The 20,010-nt window shown below is 41.2% G+C and overlaps 1 pseudogene across 1 annotated transcript; it reads left to right on the top strand.

The window, feature by feature from the left end:
- The first annotated feature begins 17,911 nt into the window (after positions 1 to 17,911).
- On the top strand, positions 17,912 to 19,622 carry LOC116648390 (annotated as a pseudogene). Its single transcript, XR_004302517.1, has one exon. The product of XR_004302517.1 is annotated as an elongation factor 1-alpha 1-like (transcript).
- Positions 19,623 to 20,010: the final 388 nt, after the last annotated feature.

Here is a 20,010-nt window from a genome sequence, read left to right as displayed (position 1 = left end):
GGTCACTTCCTGCTCGCCTGATCATGAGCATCCGGGTCACTTCCTGCTCACCTGATCATGAACATACAGGTCACTTCCTGCTCGCCTGATCATCAGCATCCAGGTCACTTCCTGATTGAGGCTGTTACAGATGCACCTGCTGTGAGCTTGGGTGTAGTCTTTTTATGGACACACCTTCTGGCATCTGGGTAAACACTTAAGAGTGGAATGGCTGGAGTGTATGGTAGGTGTTAAATTTTCTATATTCCCATCAGAACTTGATGGTCGTTCCAGTTGCTCCACATCCTCACCAATACTCGGTGTGGTCAAACTCCGCCTTTCTGACGCGTGTGCAGAGGTATACACATCTCGCTGTGCTCTTAATTTGCTTGTCCCTTAGGACTAATGGCATCAAGCCTCTCTTTGTATGCTTATTTGCTGCCATTATATCTTCACTGCTCAAGTGTGGTGCTTCTGTGAATAGTATTTTTAAATTTCACTTTCTGATTGTTGCTAGTCTATAAATGACTTTTTGTGTATTGATTTGGTATCCTGCAACCTTACTAAACTCCTGTATTAGTTCAAGTAGCTTTTTTGTTAGATGTTTTTTATAGCTTCCATGAGACTTTTTGTAAAAATAAAAACAATGTCACTTTTTTGTTTCCAACATGGAAGTGTGCCAGATTTTCTGTTTCTTGCCATACTGTGCTGATTAGAGGTTTATAGGTTGCATAAGTTCCTTTGTATTCTTAATTTAATGAGTTTTTATCAAGAATGCATGTTTAATTTATTTTGTCTAATGAGATAATCATATAATTTTTTTCCTTACTGCTTAAGGTGATTGTGTATAATGATTTTTTGGTAATAGACTATTTTTTAGAACAATTTTAGATGTACAGAAAAATTGAGAAGATAATGCAGAGAGTTCCCATCTCTGCATTCAGTTCCCCTTACTGATAACAAATATATACAGCATATTTGCTAAAATTAATGAACTAATATTGATACATTGTTAACTCCATAGTTTATTCAGATTTCCTAGTTCTTACCTAATGTGCTTTATCTCTTCCAGAATCCCATCCAGGATATTACTCTATATTTAGTTGTCATTTCTCCCAGGCTCCTCTTGGCTGTGATAGTTTCTCCGAGTTTCCTTGTTTGTGATGACCTCCACAGTTTGAGGAGTACCCCTCAGGTATACTGTAGGATAATCATCTATATGAGTTTATCTAATGCTTCCACATAATTATACTGAATTTATGGGTTATTAGAGGGAGACCACAGAGGTAAAGGGCCATTATCATCATACCGTATCAAGGGTACACACTAGGGACATGATTTATTACTGCTGGTGTTGTCCTTGCTAACCTAGTGGAAGGAGGCTTTGTTAGGTTTCTCCATAGCAAAATGATCTTCCTACCCCTCTTTGCACTCTGTGTTCTTTAAGAAGAAGTCACTGGCACAGCTCACACTTAAAGTGGGAGTTATGGGCGCCTGGGTGGCTCAATCAGTTAAGCATCTGCCTTCGGCTCAGGTCATGATCCCAGGGTCCTGGGATTGAGCCCACATTGGGCCCCCTACTCAGCAGGGAGTCTGCTTCTCCCTCTCCCTCTGCTGCTTCCCCTGCTTGTGCTCTTTCTCTCTCTGTAAAATAAATAAATAAGAATCTTAAAAAAAAAAAAGTGGGAATTATGAGCAAGATGGCAGAATAGGTTTTTACCATTGTCTCCTTATAGTAACATCAATTTTGACAGCCACCCACAGAAAAGAGCACTTTGGTGGGGGGTCTGGGAGTATAGCAGATAAGTTCCAGCACACCACTGGAGAAAAAATTCCCAAAATGCACACACTGAAGAGGGTAAAAAGCATCACTTTATCCAAGACAACCTCTCCCCTATGTAGCTCAGCTCAGTTCCATGAGAGAACCCGTCAGTCCATGATTTCTCCCACAGGGAAGAATGGGAGCATAATGAACAAGTAGTCAACTTCCCCAGCTATGCAAGATGCTGCCCTCAAAGGGAATTTCTTTCTTGCCTCACCCAGAATACTGAGTTGGCAAGGAGGGGGGCAAGAGCTGGGAACAGGGGCAAGAGATGGGAGCCAGGGCTCAGAAATCAAGAAGGGGCCATGGATCCTTCTAACCACTTTGTGGATGCCATCTGGGGGTGTGCCTTGGAGCCACTGTGATGCCTCACCACACACCCCCACAAATGTCTCACAGGTGGCCCTGATGCTCCACACACCTCACCCCCTTGGCTTTGGTGGCTGGCTCCCTGCCCGTGCCACTGCACGTGGCCAGTGTGAGCATTTGCTGACAGCTCATAAACATGCACAGAAAGCTGGCTCGAATCTGTAGAACCAGGGGTGATGGGCACATGAACTTGAACATTTCAAGGCACCTCTCTACAGAAAACAAAATGGAGGTACTTAGCCCCCGGCCTGGCTTTGCAGGGATTGGGAGAGATTCTTAAGGACTACCCTGCACTCCACCTTCCACACACACAAAAGGACACAAGAAGCATGGAGGGGAGAAATCCATAGAAGAAGTGTGAGAGAGCCTCAGAATCCCCAACTTGGCTGGCTGTTCAAAGTGTGTCTCACCCAAAACCAGTCAGTAAGGACTAGAGGAAGTGACTGGTTCTTCACACGTGAAGAAAGCAGCATGAACGAGACTTCAAGAAACATGAAAAATCAAGGAAAACACCACCACCAAAGGAACACAGTAATTTTCCAGTAACCCACACCAAAGAAATGGAGATGTGCAAATTGCCTGACCAAGAATTCAAAATAAGTTGTGGCGCAGGGGATGAATTTCATAATCTTATGGTTATTTCTCTGTCTCTTAGTGGGGCTGAGCCACTGGGCTGCGACCTCACAAACCAGTTGTGTCAGATGCTACTAGAGCTGCGAGATGAGTATGATATTGTAGATGAGTATGATAAGCATGAATGTTGACCATGGGTTGGAGAATCTAGAACTCACTGGAAACCTTGACAAGAGCCATTTCAATGGAATGGTAGAGACAGAAGCCTGAGTAGAGTGAATCAAAAGAAAAAATGCAAGGAAAGAATGTGGAGACAGTGAAGACAGAAAATTTCTTTGGAGAATTTAGCTCTGAAATGTTACAGAAAAATGGGCATTTGCTGGCAGTGTGCTGTGGGGGTCAATGGAGAATGAAAGAAAAATTAAGTATGAGATATTACCACCTATTTCTATGATGGTGGAAAGGATAAATTAAAGTGGTATTATCATGACTTAGGAAATGAGGGCAAAATTTTGGAAGAAAAGCATCCTGAATCAGTGAGAATGGATGGCTTCCTACACACAGGCTTTATAATCCAGGCATGGACAGCTCATGATTACAATAGGAAGGAGGTTAACATATATGGACACAGATATAGAAAACAAGATTAATTGTGAAAACAGGAGCCTGTAAGACTCTGATGAGTTTCTTCTCGTGTATCAGTGTAATTGAAGCAAGGTCATATGCTTACACCATAGAGAGCAATGGAAGTCCTCTACTTGCTCTACTGGATTTGTTATGTTGGAGTAAGAAGAGTAAGTAGGTTTATTATCATAAGGACAATTTAATTCCTCTCGGACTTAACATTATCTATTACCCTAAGTAAAGATAATTACTTCTGCCGAATAGAACTGTAAACAGCAGGTTCATATTGAAAGGCTTTTGCATCTCTGGTCATCTGAGTTATATACGCTTCTCTCAATAGCCTCTTCTCACACTTCTGCCCCTTCCCACGCACATCTGCACCCTCACTTGAGGCTTGTTAACTATTTTATGAAAATCAAGGCATGCAAGATTTATTCAAAGCTTTGTATTTCTAAATGCTACTTTCGGTGAAGGGCAAACCCGGCATTTCAACAAATATTCATTGTGCTATTTCAACAAACATTTGCTATTTTGGGTGCATATTTTCACCTTTTACACATCAATTTATTAATGTGTTCTCCAAAAAGAGACCAACAAATAGGTTGCTTAGAAAAGCTACATCCCATCTATTTGCCACCTAAGCTCCCTCCCCATTGATGTTTTTACTGTGGTGTCAGACAACCTGCAAGATGATGGTTTTAGCACACAGTAAGGATGTGTTAATTTCTCCCTGAAATAGACAGGCAGAAATTGATACTTATTATTAGGCCCATAAAATTTCACAATGTAACTGCTTCAATCAGTAACCTCTGTGAAATATTTCCTCTCTGTAGCTGATTCCAATACAAAGTTTTTTTGTTTTTTTGTTTTTAATTTATTTATTTGAGAGAGAGAGAATGAGAGAGAGCAAGCACATGAGAGGGGGGAGGGTCAGAGGGAGAAGCAGACTCCCCGCCGAGCAGGGAGCCCGATGCGGGACTCGATCCAGGGACTCCAGGATCATGACCTGAGCCGAAGGCAGTCGCTTAACCAACTGAGCCACCCAGGCGCCCCCAATACAAAGTTTTATTCCAGCTTTTACTACTATTTGTAATCTTTTCTCCATTCTGACCAGAAATGAAAACCCAGCTGATTCTGCGCAGCTACTCACTCTTCTGTTCACTACTGTAGGATAATGACCAGCAGCATATATGTTAGGCCATGTTCCTCTGGAAAGTACTATACCTCTTGTCTGTACTATTTGACACTTAGGAATAGACTCTCTTGAAATGATATATGTCTCAGAGAGACTTTCTTTTCTGATTAGATAAGTTCCTTACATACAGGGCTATTTTCATATCCCTCACAGAGCCTCTCACACTTGAAAGAACATGGTAGAAACTCAATATACGTTTGAATTTAGAAACAATGAAACAAATTGGGTGATGGTCATTAAGGGGGGCACGTGATGTGATGAGCAATGGGCGTTTTACACAACTGATAAATTATTGAACACGACATCTGAGACTAATGATGTACTACTGTATGTTAGCTAATTGAATTTAAATTTAAAAAAAAGAAACAATGAAACACATCGTTGTGTGTGTGTGTGTTTAAGAGTAATTACCACACTCTGAAATTTAAATATAATTTCCGCAGAGAAATTTTTGTGCTACATTGGTTTAGGTCCTTCTTTTAGAGAGTTTTACCAGACTCTAAGATAGGTCCCCATTATCATTTGTTACAATTGCAATTGAATAATTACTTGTCCTTTATCTGTCTTCATTCTTTACCTCTCCTTTAGTCTGTAAGCACCCGAGAATTTTAAGAACTGTACTCTTTTAGTTCCAGGTTCACAATATGCACTAAACAAATAAATTATTGAATTAAAAATATAAGCAGAGATTGAGAATTTGATAGTGCTGTCCTAGATTGATCCAAATCTATGGTGTAAACTTTTAATACATGTGCTACATATGTTCAGTTTGAGTACATAGCATTTCATTTTTTGTTTATTGTCAGTTTGAAGATGATCTTATTTCATCGTTTGACTAGATGCACAAACTGCCACATTGAAAGGAGCCACCATAAAATACTTCAGTGATTTTGCTGAGAGCAAGAGGAAATGCTGATCAAGTAGGCAAAGCACAGCAGAAGGGTAACAAGAGATGGATAGCCAGCCAAGTTGTCTGAAGTATAGAAACCAACACACCTCAAACTTTGGGGAATAGACAATGTGATTTTTATAAAATAAGATAGGCAAGAGAAAAAAAAAGGGGGGGAATCAAAGGACATTCTGTCTGACTGAATTTTATGAATTATTTAAACTAAAAATATTAAAAAGATTTGCTTTTGAACAAGGCTCTGCATCTAACCTTTGAGAAGATGTAAGCATCCCCTAAGGAGACAGAATCAAAGCTGTAAGGTAATAGTCACATACCATTTATTGCAATCCAATTACTTTCCAAAGGAGGACTGAAACTGAGAATATTTTTTTTTTTTTTTTTAAAGATTTTATTTATTTATTTGACAGAGAGAGAGATAGCGAGAGCAGGAACACAGCAGGGGGAGTGGGAGAGGGAGAAGCAGGCTTCCCGCAGAGCAGGGAGCTTGATGCGGGGCTCGATCCCAGGACCCTGGGATCATGACCTGAGCCGAAGGCAGACGCTTAACGACTGAGCCACCCAGGCGCCCCTTGTTTTGTTTTTTTTAGAGAGAGAGTGTGAGTGGGGAGGGGCAGAAGCAGAGGGAGAATCTCAAGCAGACTCCATGCTGAACACAGAGCCCCAGGCGGGGCTTGATCCCAACGACCCTGAGATCATGACCTGAGCCCAAATCAAGAGTTGGATGCTTAACCGACAGCCACCGAGGTGCAAGACTGACAGCATTTCAATGGCTCGTCCACACACACTTGGAGGGTGAAGGACAGAGGCCAGGATTGCACAAACCACTCATGATCTGTGTACCAAGACTTCCTCGTGGACATCTCCAAGTGTCATTACAACCAAAAATAGGTAGGTGAGCAGGTAGCTTTGCCTCTCGGAAGATACAGAAAATCTTTGTCTCAGATTCAGAGGAAGCGACCTCTTTTAAACTCCTGTCTAAGAGGAAGACTGGTTTACATTTATTGTTAAACGTTATCCCACATATGTGTGCTATTTTAAGAATAAGATGCAAAACCATCTTTTAAAAAACCCTTGGACACAGGGCTGAGAACTCCCATTCTAAATAACTATTCATTGAGGGACTCCTCATACTCTCAAAAGGGTGGTTTTCAGATGTGGATGCCCCTGGGATTCATCGGGGAGCTCTAAAAAGGACCGATATTTTGTTCACATAGGCAGAGATTCTGATTTACCTGGTCCAGGGTGCGGCCTGAGCATTCCAGTTAAAGCCTCTCTGTGGGATTCTAACGCATAGCCAAAGTTCACAGCCACCGTCAGAAAGGGATAACCTGTGGAATCATAGACAAATTTTACTTAGTAAGAGAAAGAATGAGGAACAGTTGCCGTTGCACAAAAACATTTGGCAAAGTTAATTTATCCCTGAAAAGTATAGTAACTTGCATGCTTTCTCAATTCCCCTGTGCCTCCCAACACTCTTCAAAAGAAGCCATCTGACCCACAAGCAAGCGAGGTGTCTGACCCGACCTTATATCAATTCAGGTGGGGCTCTTACAGCTTACTTTTAGTTATCACATGATTTCTTATGACTCACAAGGGGTAGCCCTTTTTTTTTTTGTACCACTTGATCCACAATGATTACTTTTTATAAAAGAATGAAATATGTATTTTCCCAATATTAATAACTGATGTGTTAGGGACAGACTCACTGTATCATGCAATCATCCAGAAACTGAGATTGCAATTTTATATCTGCTTTTCAGTAGACAAAACTCGAGATGACAAGATTTCCCCATCCAGGGGCACCTGGGTGGCTCAGTCAGTTAAGCATCCAACTCTTGGTTTCGGCTCAGATCATGATCTCGGGTTGTGAGATCGAGCCCTGCGTTGGCCCTTCGTTGGGTGAGGAGCCTGCTTAAGATTCTCTCTCTCCCTCTGCACCTCCCCCCCCCAATTCTTGCACTGTCTCTCTCTTAAAAAAAAAAAAAAAAAGATTTCCCCATCGTTAAATTTCTTAGAAATATCACAGCAGAAGGAACATTCTCAAAGACCACTCTGTAGATTACATTTCTAGAATAAACTAAGTTTTAACTAGTTCATGATTAATCAGTGGTGTTTAATTGAAGACTTTGGATGCATGCAAGTATAGAAGAGTTGATTTCTTAACATTAACTTAAGGCATTTTCCCCAAGGAGTCAATTAAATATCAGCCAGTTAAAAAATGTTAATATTTCACGTATGTCTTTTTGTAATCATATCTTATATACTTAATATTTCAAGACCAGCCAAACTTTCTTTTGAAGGAGGCTAGATTTGCATTTTAAATGAAAGTCAAGCCAGTTTCCCCAACCCAATTGTCCTCTTACTTGAGACCATTTTCTCCAAGGTTCAGCAGAAATTCCTTTGGTGAGAAACTCCCTGAACTCAGGCTCCGCATTCGCTGGCATGTGTTTCTGTTGTTCCGCAGGTGAATGCCTGGGATTAAAAAACCTCAGCTTCTGGATTATGCTTTGATAATCTCATTAACTCTGATATGCACAGCAAAGGGTTGGCACAGAAGAAACATTCTTTTTTTTTTTTTAATTGATTGTGTAGTTCTCTCCCAAATTAATGAATATACTTCTTTTATCACATTGCATTGGACCTCAAGGGCCTAAGTCTTCCCCGTCCTCCCTTCCTGAGTTCCATCACAAAAAAGTATATATTCACAGCCCTGAAACTACGTAAGATATAAAGTCACTCAATACATCTCAGTGCAGATTCTGTCTGGGGAGAAAACTGACAGGTGGAACACAGCTTCGGCCTGAAGCCAAACTTGGAATTTTTACTTCTTCTGACCTTAACAAGAGAACAACCTGCAGCAAAGACTGCCTTGATTTCTTGCTTTTAGGCAAAGAAGCTGGAGGTGGGAGTGGGGGAGTATGGAGGAGAGGGAGGGAGGGAGATAAGGAGAGGGGGGCAGTGCTGGATGTTTGGCTGACAGGAACCAAGGACACTCCGAGCTTTGGCAGGTGCGAGAGGAAGCGGGGTTCTCTGCCACTGAGGCCCAACATCCGTGAGCGCCAACAGGGCAAGTCTTAATGGGTGTCAGGATGTTACCAATCAGATTGGCTCTGCCTTTTCCATGGATAAGAGGAAGACCAAGTGATCAATCATCTGCCCTGGTCCAATGGACATGCCCAGGCCCATTAAATAAAATACATTAATCCCTTTAGAATTATGGAATTACGAGAGAAATATTTATGGACGCCATCAAAGGATTAACTTTCAAATTTCTTAGGAAAAGAGATTGTATGAAGCAATTATTTTATTTTATTTTATTTTAAAGATTTTATTTATTTATTTGACAGAGAGACACAGCAAGAGAGGGAACACAAGCAGGGGGAGTGGGAGAGGGAGAAGCAGTCTTCCCACTGAGCAGGGAGCCCGATGCGGGGCTCGATCCCGGCACCCCGGGATCATGACCTGAGCCGAAGGCAGACGTTTAACGACTGAGCCTACCCGGGTGACCCTGAAGCAATTATTTTAAATACAAATAACAAATACCTATTATCAAGCTCATCAGGGAGAGATTATACTCAAATATGATGTGGATTAAATTTTCCACAGTAAAATGACTACATTGTAGAAGTAAGGTTATTATAAATAAAGAAACAGAAAAATGGAGAAGAGGCTGTTCATAAGCAATCTGATGTAGGGAAATTAATGTGATTTCTTAAAACCTCAGATCATGTTCTGGGGAGACAGTCTTTTTAAAGCATCATCCTTCTTGAAATAAAATGTTAGATGTTACCAAGAAGTAATTAAGCGAGGAAAAAGAAATCAAGGATTAGAGAAACATCAACTCACCAAGAATTCAGTATGCCAAATCTTAACTCTCCTACTGGGCTCTGATTTACATGTGAAATCTGACATTTCTGTTCTTAGACCCCTGAGAATTTTGTACAATTAAGTGCCCAAGCTAATTGCCTTATCTGTGAGTATATTAAAGGTTAATAAGGCATTTGCTTAGGTTATCATGTCAGTGATTTTTAAGAAATAATAATCGCATCAGAACTTTTACCTCTCAGTCTAGAGACAAAGACTCCCCTGAAATAATCCTTGGACCACCCAATCCTGCTTAGCTTCTCTTCCCATCCTCCTGGAGTCTTATTTACTTGCCTGATTGCGACTTCACGGTACTGAGTTTCTTGAGGAAACTCTTTAGTGCCAGATTCACCACTGAATTCTCAATCTCAATCACAATAACGGCTACAAAATACTTCTGAATCACTGTGATATAAACAGATTGTCTCATGATTTCAAGGATAATAGTTCTTGTCGGGCTATATATTGGGTTTCTTTTTCCTGTCACTAAGAGCAAATAAATCTTTTTTTTTAATGTTATGTTAATCACCATACATTACATCATTAGTTTTTGATGTAGTGTTCCACGATTCATTGTTTGCGTATAACACCCAGTGCTCCATGCAGAACGTGCCTTCTTTAATACCTATCACCAGGCTAACCCATCCTCCCACCCCCCTCCCCTCTACAACCCTCAGTTTGTTTTTCAGAGTCCATAGTCTCTCATGGTTCATCACCCTGTCCGATTTACCCCCCTTCATTCTTCCCTTCCTGCTATCTTCTTCTTCTTTTTTTTTTTTTTAACATATAATGTATTATTTACTTCAGAGGTACAGATCTGTGATTCAACAGTCTTGCACAATTCACAGCGCTCACCATAGCACATACCCTCCCCAATGTCTATCACCCAGCCACCCCATCCCTCTCAGCCCCCAACACTCCAGCAACCCTCAGTTTGTTTCCTGAGATTAAGAATTCCTCATATCAGGGGCACCCAGGTGGCTCAGTCATTAAGCATATGCCTTCGGCTCAGGTCGTGGTCCCAGGGTCCTGGGATCGAGCCCCACATCGGGCTCCCTGCAGGCAGGAAGACTGCTTCTCCCTCTCCCTCTCCCCCTGCTTGTGTTCCCTCTCTCACTGTATCTCTCTCTGTCAAATAAATACATAAAATCTTTAAAAAAAAAAAAAGGAATTCCTCATATCAGTGAGGTCATATGATACATGTCTTTCTCTGATTGACTTATTTCACTCAGCATAATACCCTACAGTTCCATCCACGTCATTGCAAATGGCAAGATCTCATTCCTTTTCATGGCTGCATAATATTCCATTGTATATATATATAAATTTTTATTTATATATATATATATCTATATACCTCTCTTCTTTATCCATTCATCTGTTGATGGACATCTTGGCTCTTTCCACAGTTTGGCTATTGTGGACATTGCTGCTATAAACATCAGGGTGCACATACCCTTTCGGATCCTTACATTTTTATCTTTGGGGTAAATACCCAGTAGTGCAATTGCTGGATTAAATGGTAGCTCTATTGGGGCGCCTGGGTGGCTCAGTTGGTTAAGCGACTGCCTTCGGCTCGGGTCATGATCCTGGAGTCCCGGGATCGAGTCCCACATCGGGCTCCCTGCTCGTCAGGGAGTCTGCTTCTCCCTCTGACCCTCCTCCCTCTCATGCTCTCTGTCTCTCATTCTCTCTCTCTCAAATAAATAAATAAAATCTTTAAAAAAAAAAAAAATGGTAGCTCTATTTTCAACTTTTTGAAGAACCTCCATACTGTTTTCCAGAGTGGCTACACCAGCTTGCATTCCCACCAACAGTGTAGGAGGGTTGCCCTTCCTCTGCATCCCCACCTACATCTGTCATTTCCAGACTTGTTAATTTTAGCCATTCTGACTGGTGTGAGGTGATATCTCATTGAGGTTTTGATTTGGATTTCCCTGATGCCAAATGATGTTGAGCACTTATTCATGTGGCTGTTGGCCAATTGGATGTCTTCTTTGGAAAAACGTCTGTTCATGTCTTCTGCCCATTTCTTGATTGGATTCTTTGTTCTTTGGGTTTGAGTTTGATAAGTTCTTTATACATTTTGGATACTAGCCCTTTATCTGATATGTCATTTGCAAATATCTTCTCCCATTCTGTCGGTTGTCTTTTGGTTTTGTTGACTGTTTCTTTTGCTGTGCAAAAGCTTTTTATCTTGATGAGGTCCCAGTAGTTCATTATTGCCCTTGCTTCCCTTGCCTTTGGCGATGTTTCTAGGAAGAAGTTGCTGCAGCTGAGGTCGAAGAGGTTGTTGCCTGTGTTCTCCTTTAGGATTTTGATGGACTCCTGTCTCACATTTAGGTCTTTCAACCATTTGGAGTCTATTTTTCTGTGTGGTCAAGTTTCATTCTTCTGCATGTGGCTGTCCAATTTTCCCAACACCATTTGTTGAAGACACTGTCTTTTTTCCATTGGACATTCTTTCCTGCTTTGTTGATCAGTTAACCATAGAGTTGAGGGTCCATTTCTGGGCTCTGTCTTCTGTTCCATTGAACTATGTGTCTGTTTTTGTGCCAGTACCATACTGTCTTGATGATGACAGCTTTGTAGTAGAGCTGGAAGTCTGGAATTGTGATGCCGCCAGCTTTGCTTTTCTTTTTCAACATCCCTCTGGCTATTCGAGGTCTTTTCTGGTTCCATACAAATATTAGGATGATTTGTTCCATTTCTTTGAAAAAAGTGGATGGTATTTTGATGGGGATTGCATTGAATGTGTAGATTGCTCTAGGTAGCATTGACATCTTCACAATATTTGTTCTTCCAATCCATGAGCATGGAACGTTTTTCCATTTCTTTGTGTCTTCCTCAATTTCTTTCATGAGTATTTTATAGTTTTCTGAGTACAGATCCTTTGCCTCTTTGGTTAGATTTATTCCTAGGTATCTTATGGTTTTGGGTGCAATTGTAAATGGGATCGACTCCTTAATTTCTCTTTCTTCTGTCTTGTTGTTGGTGTATAGGAATGTCACTGATTTCTGTGCACTGATTTTATATCCTTCCACTTTACTGAATTCCTGTAGGAGTTCTAGCAGTTTTGGGGTGGAGTCTTTGGGTTTTCCACACGAAGTATCATATCATCTGCAAAGAGTGAGAGTTTGACTTCTTCTTTGCTGATTTGGATGCCTTTTATTTCTTTTTGTTGTCTGATTGCTGTGGCTAGGACTTCTAATACTGTGTTGAATAGCACTGGTGATAGTGGACATCCCTGCCGCATTCCTGACCTTAGGGGGAAAGCTCTCAGTTTTTCCCCATTGAGAATGATATTCGCTGTGGGTTTTCATAGATGGCTTTTATGATATTGAGGTATGTACCCTCTATCTCTATACTCTGAAGAGTTGTGATCAAGAAAGGAAGCTCTACTTTGTCAAATGCTTTTTCTGCATCTATTGACAGGATCATATGATTCTTGTTCTTTCTTTTGTTAATGTATTGTATCACATTGATTGATTTGCACATGTTGAACCAACCTTGCAGCCCAGGGATGATTCCCACTTGGTCATGGTGAATAATCCTTTTAATGTACTGTTGGATCCTATTGGCTAGTATTTTGGTGAGAATTTTTGCATCCATGTTCATCAGGGATATTGGTCTGTAATTCTCCTTTTTGATGAGGTCTTTGTCTGTTTTGGGATCAAGGTAATGGTGGCCTCATAAAATGAGTTTGGAAGTTTTCCTTCCATTTCTATCTTTTGGAACAGTTTCAGAAGAATAGGTATTAATTCTTCTTGAAATGTTTGGTAGAATTCCCCTGGGAAGCCATCTGGCCCTGGGCTTTTGTTTTTTGGGAGATTTTTGATGACTGCTTCAATTTCCTTAGTGGTTATAGGTCTCTTCAGGTTTTCTATTTCTTCCTGGTTCAGTTTTGGTAGTTGATACATCTCTAGGAATGCATCCATTTCTTCCAGGTTATCTAATTTGCTGGCATAGAGTTGCTCATAATATGTTCTTATAATTGTTTGTATTTCTTTGGTGTTGGTTGTGATCACTCTTCTTTCATTCACGATTTTGTTGATTTGGGTCATTTCTCTTTTCTTTTTGATAAGTCTGGCCAGGGGTTTATCAATCTTGTTAATTCTTTCCAAGAACCAGCTCCTAGTTTTGTTGATCTGCTCTACTGTTCTTTTGGTTTCTATTTCATTGATTTCTGCTCTGATCTTTATTATTTCTCTTCTCCTGTTGGGTTTAGGCTTTATTTGCTGTTCTTTCTCCAGCTCCTTTAGGTGTAGGGCTAGGTTGTGTACTTGAGACCTTTCTTGTTTCTTGAGAAAGGCTTGTATTGCTATATACTTTCCTCTTAGGACTGCCTTTGCTGTATCCCAAAGATTTTGAACAGTTGTGTTTTCATTTTCATTTGTTTCCATGAATTTTTTTAATTTAATTTAATTTTTTATTGCACCTATTAATAGCCTTTTTGATTTCGACTTGGTTAGATTTTAGTTCTTTTATTTCTCCAGAAAGGTTTTCTCTAATAACTTCCATGCTTTTTTCAAGCTCAGCTAGTATCTTTAAAATCATCATTTTGAACTCTAGTTCCGACATCGTACTAATGTCTGTATTGAGTAAGTCCGTGGCAGTCAGTACTGCCTCTTGTTCTTTTTGTTGAGGTTTTTTTTTTTTTTTTTCCATCTTGTCATTTTGTCCAGAGGAGAATAGATGAATGAGAGAACAAAATGCTAACAGGGTAAAAACGTCCCCAGAAAATATACTCTAAACAAATCAGAAAAGACCTGAAACTGTGGGAAAAGAAAGGGAAAGAAAGAGAAAAGAAAAGGAAAAAAAAAAGAAAAAGGAAAAGATAAAAACAAACAAAAACAGAACAGAAAACAAAACAAAAAAAAAAACAGAATATGATCAAATATGATCAGGCTGGTGCATAGATCAGTGCCACACACTAGATTTTGGGTGTATTTTGGTCTGTTAGAAGAAAGTGCCTCCAAAATTTTAAAGAAAGAAAACCTTATATATGTACAAAAATAAGGGTTAATACAATGAAGGGATGGAATATGACTGTAAAGATGAAAATTATAAGAGTTTATAAATGGAATTGATAAGATAAGAAGTTGTTTGAAAAAAGAAAGAAGAGGATTTAAAAAAAAAAACAAAAAAAAGGGAGAGAATATGATCAGGCAGGAGACTAGAACAAAGCCATACACTAGAGATTTAGGGTATATTTTGATCTGTTAGAAGAAACTGTATCTCAAAATTTTAAAGAGAGAACAATTTATATATATATGCTAAAAATAAGGGTAACTATTATGAAGGGATAGAATATGACTCTAAAAATGAAAAATAAAAATGTTTTTTAAAAAAGGGATTGATAAGATGTTGGTTGAAAAAGGGAAAATTAAAAATTAAAAAAAAAACAGTTAAAAAAAATTAACTTTGAAAGACTAAACAATCATGTGGAAAAAGCCATTCATTCTATGTGCAGTATTCCCGTAGCGCTGGAGTTCTGCCGTTCTCATTGATGGGTAAACTTGGTCTTGACTGGCTGTTCTCGCTGATCTTCTGGGGGAGGGGCCTGTTGCCGTGGTTCCCAAATGTCTTTGCCGGAGGCGGAATTGCCCCACCCTTGCCGGGTCCGGGCTAAGTAATCTCCTCGAGTTCGCTCTCAGGAGCTTTTGTTCCCTGCAAGCTTTCCGTACAGCTTTGGAGGCCGAGAGTGAAAATGGCAGCCTCCCAATCTCCAGCCCAGAGGAGCCAAGAACTCGGGGCCCACTCCTCAGTGCACCCCCAGAGAAAATCAGTCAATCACTCCCATCTCCCCGGTCTCCAGCCACACTCCGTGCTCACCCGGACTGTGACCGCGCGTTTCTATCTCTGGCACCCAACCCCGTGTGGACTCTCAAACCCCGCAGATCCCTGTGGTGCGCTCCCGCGCTGCTCCTCCCAGGGCAGGAAGGTGAGTCTCCCCAGACCTGCCGCTTGTTGGGTCCCCGCTGGAGGAGCAGAGGCCCGACTGTGCCGCGGATCACGGTTTATGGCAACCCCGAGCTGAGAGCCCGCGCCTCGGCTCCGTCTCTGCAGCCGGCTTCCCCACTCCGATACCTGGGAGCTCTGCCGCACTCAGGCACCCCCAGTCTTTCTGTGACCCCGAGGGTCCTGAGACCACACCTCCCGTGAGGGTTCCACCCCCTGCTTAGCCACTGGAGCGACGTCCCTCAGCGGAGCAGACTTCTAAAAGTTCCGATTTTGTGCTCCATGGCTCTATCACTTGCCAGAAGTGGCCGAAGGAGACCCCTCCCCTGCCGTCTATCCTTCTGAATACCGCCTCGGATTCACTTCTCCGCACGACCTACCTTCCAGAAAGTGGTCGCTTTTCTGTTCAGAGAGTTGTTGTTATTCTTTTCTTCGATCTCCTGTTGAGTTTGTAGGTGTTCAGAATGGTTTGATCCCTATCCAGCTGAATTCCTGAGAGGAAACGAAATCCAGGTCTCCTACTCTTCCGCCATCTTGCTCCGCCCCCGCAAATAAATAACTCCTAAAGACAAATGTAAACAATCAAACAATATAAAACTGGATAAAAAAGAGAGTAAACATTTAATTAAAGGTCTATAAGTTTCATTAACTTGAGTTTTCTAGAAAACCTTCCATCTGAAGAACACAAGATATGATAGCCTCTTCATATTATTATCATTATTATTATTTTACTCAGGATCAAAATTAAACTATGATAAAACTTCATCGTTTATATCTGCATGAATATCTGAACAAGTTATTTTTTAAATTAGATTTATTTTAATATAGAAGCAAATGGTTTTATTTTTTTTTAAGATTTATTTATTTATTTATGAGAGAGAAAGAGAGTGAGTGAGAAAGTATGAATCGGGGGAGGGGCAGAGGGACAAGAAAACTCCCTGCCAAGCAGGGAGCCAGATGTGGGGCTCCATCCCAGGACCCTGGGATCATGACCTGAGCCGAAGTCAGACATTTCAGACTGAGCCACCCAGGCGTCCCTCTACTAGCAAATTTAAAGACACCCATGTGCAAAACAAGAAAGCAAAATGGAACATAACACACTTTTCTTGAAGACCATGTCTAAACCAATTTGATGAGACTCGGAAGTGCTTTTATCCTAATGTAAAAGTCATAAGTAGTTCTAGTGCATTGATGAAAATGATGTTTCATCCCCTAAACTTCAATACAAGTTTTTTTCCCTAATCTTTTTGAAAAGGATGTTGAAAGGTAATCACCTAAAGCCCATGTATCAGTTACATTGGTATTACACTCCAAATTGTAGTGCATTTAATGTTGTCCCTCAAAAAAAAAAAAAAAAAATAAATCCAAGTCCTAACCCCCAAGCACTGTGAATGTGACCTTATTTGGAAAAAGAGTCTCTGCGGTTTTAATTAAGTTAAGGATCTCAAGATGAGGTCATCCTGGATTAATCAGTTGGGTCCTGAATCCAACGACCAGTGTCCTTATAGGAAAAGGAGAGACATGGACAGAAGAAAGGAAATAGGAAGGCCCCGAAGCGGTGGGCAGACTGGCTTCTAAGGGCTATGAGCTTGGGCACAGAGGTTCAAGGCAGCACCAGCAGCTAGGAGGGAAGCATGAAGCAGATGCTTCTCAGAGCTCCAGAAGGACCCGTCCTGCTGACAGACCAATCTCAGACTGCTGCTCTCAAAAACTTTGAAACAATAAATTTCTGTTGTTTTAAGCCACCATTCGTGTAATTTGTCACAGCAGCCCCAGGAATCCAATAGATTAATGGACAGAAAATGGGCCCTAAGTGTTCCAAAAATAATTCCAGTATGCTAACAAATGCATTAACAAGTTTCCCCTTTAAAATGCACTGAAGTAGATGTATCTTGAAAATAAATTTGAATGGACTAGTACAGAAACTTACCTGGATTTTTAGTACAATTTGATGAATAGCCACATTGATGCCTGAGATGGTAAAGAAGATACTCATTTGGAATGAAATTATTTTAGATTGCCTAGAACGATGACTATCACCCTATAAATAATGGACTCGGTTGCCTTCGGGGGAGCTGAACACCCACATGCCTATGTGGTTGTGTGGGTCATGTGATCGTTGAACTTGAGACCTACTTTGCAGAACTGTCCTATTGCCTTTGTGCCAAGGTTTGAAAACAGAGTGTCTCCCTACTTGCAGTAGTGATTTTCAAGATACCAGTAGTAATATTTACTCACCATCCTCACTGATCGTTCCCGTCTTCTGGAGAAGGAACCTGTAACAGAGACTCATTTGCACCAAAGGTCTAAGGATGGCAGGAGGTGGGTGTTAATGCAGCAAAGGCAGGCAACCAAATGCGAACAGTAAGAAACACTCTGCCCTTGGCAAAAGCCAGTTCATTTAAGTTTCCATTAACATTTCTCCATTTGTGGTTGCTAATCTCAAGTCCCCTGGGCTCGTGTGCTCATTAAACGCACTGAAGAGTTATACAAATCTCTTATCCCAGAATATATTTAATTCGTGAGGTTGAACATTCATATAGAGAAGTTACCCATGGTTCATGTACTTAAAACGATCAAACTACACTTTTTCGCAACGGGTTTGCCGCCAGAACACAGGTGTCGTGAAAACCACCACTCAACCTAAACCAAAATGGGAAAGGAAAAGACTCACATCAACATTGTCGTCATTGGACACGTAGATTCGGGCAAGTCTACCACTACTGGTCATCTGATCTACAAATGTGGTGGGATCGACAAAAGAACTATCGAAAAATTTGAGAAGGAGGCTGCTGAGATGGGAAAGGGCTCCTTCAAGTATGCCTGGGTCTTGGATAAACTGAAAGCTGAACGTGAACGTGATATCACCATTGATATCTCCTTGTGGAAATTCGAGACCAGCAAGTATTATGTGACCATCATTGATGCCCCAGGACACAGAGACTTTATCAAAAACATGATTACAGGCACATCTCAGGCTGACTGTGCTGTCCTGATCGTTGCTGCTGGTGTCGGTGAATTTGAAGCTGGTATCTCCAAGAATGGGCAGACCCATGAGCTTGCCCTTCTGGCTTACACCCTGGGTGTAAAACAACTAATTGTTGGTGTTAACAAGATGGATTCCACTGAGCCACCCTACAGCCAGAAGAGATACGAGGAAATCGTTAAGGAAGTCAGCACCTACATTAAGAAAATTGGCTATAACCCCAACACAGTAGCATTTGTGCCAATTTCTGGTTGGAACGGTGACAACATGCTGGAGCCAAGTGCTAACATGCCTTGGTTCAAGGGATGGAAAGTCATCCGTAAAGATGGGAATGCCAGTGGAACCAGACTGCTTGAAACTCTGGATTGCATTCTGCCACCAACTCGTCCAACTGACAAGCCCTTGCGTCTGCCTCTCCAGGACGTCTACAAAATTGTGGTATTGGTACTGTCCCTGTGGGCCGAGTCGAGACTGGTGTTCTTAAACCTGGCATGGTGGTCACCTTTGCTCCAGTCAATGTTACAACTGAAGTAAAGTCTGTTGAAATGCACCATGAAGCTTTGAGTGAGGCTCTTCCTGGGGACAATGTGGGCTTCAATGTGAAGAACATATCTGCCAAAGATGTTCGTCATGGCAATGTGGCTGGTGACAGCAAAAATGACCCACCAGTGGAAGCAGCTGGCTTCACAGCTCAGGTGATTATCCTGAACCATCCAGGCCAAATCAGTGCTGGATATGCACCTGTGCTGGATTGTCACACAGCTCACATTGCTTGCAAGTTTGCTGAGCTGAAGGAGAAGATAGATCGTCGTTCTGGAAAAAAGCTGGAAGATGATCCCAAGTTCTTGAAATCTGGTGATGCTGCCATTGTTGATATGGTTCCTGGCAAGCCTATGTGTGTTGAGAGCTTCTCTGACTATCCTCCTCTGGGCCGTTTTGCTGTTCGTGACATGAGACAGACGGTTGCTGTGGGTGTCATCAAAGCAGTGGACAAGAAAGCAGTTGGAGCTGGCAAGGTCACCAAGTCTGCCCAGAAAGCTCAGAAGGCTAAATGAATATTATCCCCAATACCTGCCACCCCAGTCTTAATCAGTGGTGAAAGAATGGTCTCAGAACTGTTTGTGTCAATTGGCCATTTAAGTTTAATAGTAAAAGACTGGTTAATGATAACAATGCATCGTAAAACCTTCAGAAGGAAAGGAGAATGTTTTGTGGACCATTTGTTTTTTGTGTGTGTGTGGCAGTTTTAAGTTATTAGTTTTTAAAATCAGTACTTTTTAATGGAAACAACTTGACCAAAAATCTGTCACAGAATTTTGAGACCCATTAAAACAAAAGTTTAATGAGAAAAAAAAACAAAAAACAAAAAAAACAATCAAACTACAGGGTAACTCTTTTTTGATGCTAGCATTAAGAGAGCCCACGTTTTCCTTTAAACCTTACCACGTGTATCAGCTTCATATAATTAGCACTCATATTTCCATATTCTCTGATTATTATCAGTGAGAATCTTCCATATTTCATAAGAGGTCCGGACAGAACTGATTTATCTTCAGCTCTCAGCATGCACGCTTATATTATCCTTTATACACGCTCTATTCTGAGAGATGCAATACCGTGATTTGGTTTCCTAACCAAGGCCACGGGCAGAGCCCACCTGCTACATGCTCAGTTGGAGATGCTCCAAGGCCAAGCGTGAGATTGGGTCATTCGTTCTCATTCTGCAC

The sequence above is a fragment of the Phoca vitulina genome, unplaced genomic scaffold, assembly GCF_004348235.1.
Source record: "Phoca vitulina isolate PV1807 unplaced genomic scaffold, GSC_HSeal_1.0 scaffold43, whole genome shotgun sequence".
NCBI classification, from domain to species: Eukaryota; Metazoa; Chordata; class Mammalia; order Carnivora; family Phocidae; genus Phoca; species Phoca vitulina.
Note: the sequence above shows the minus strand (reverse complement) of the source record. Positions and strands in the feature narration are given on the sequence as shown.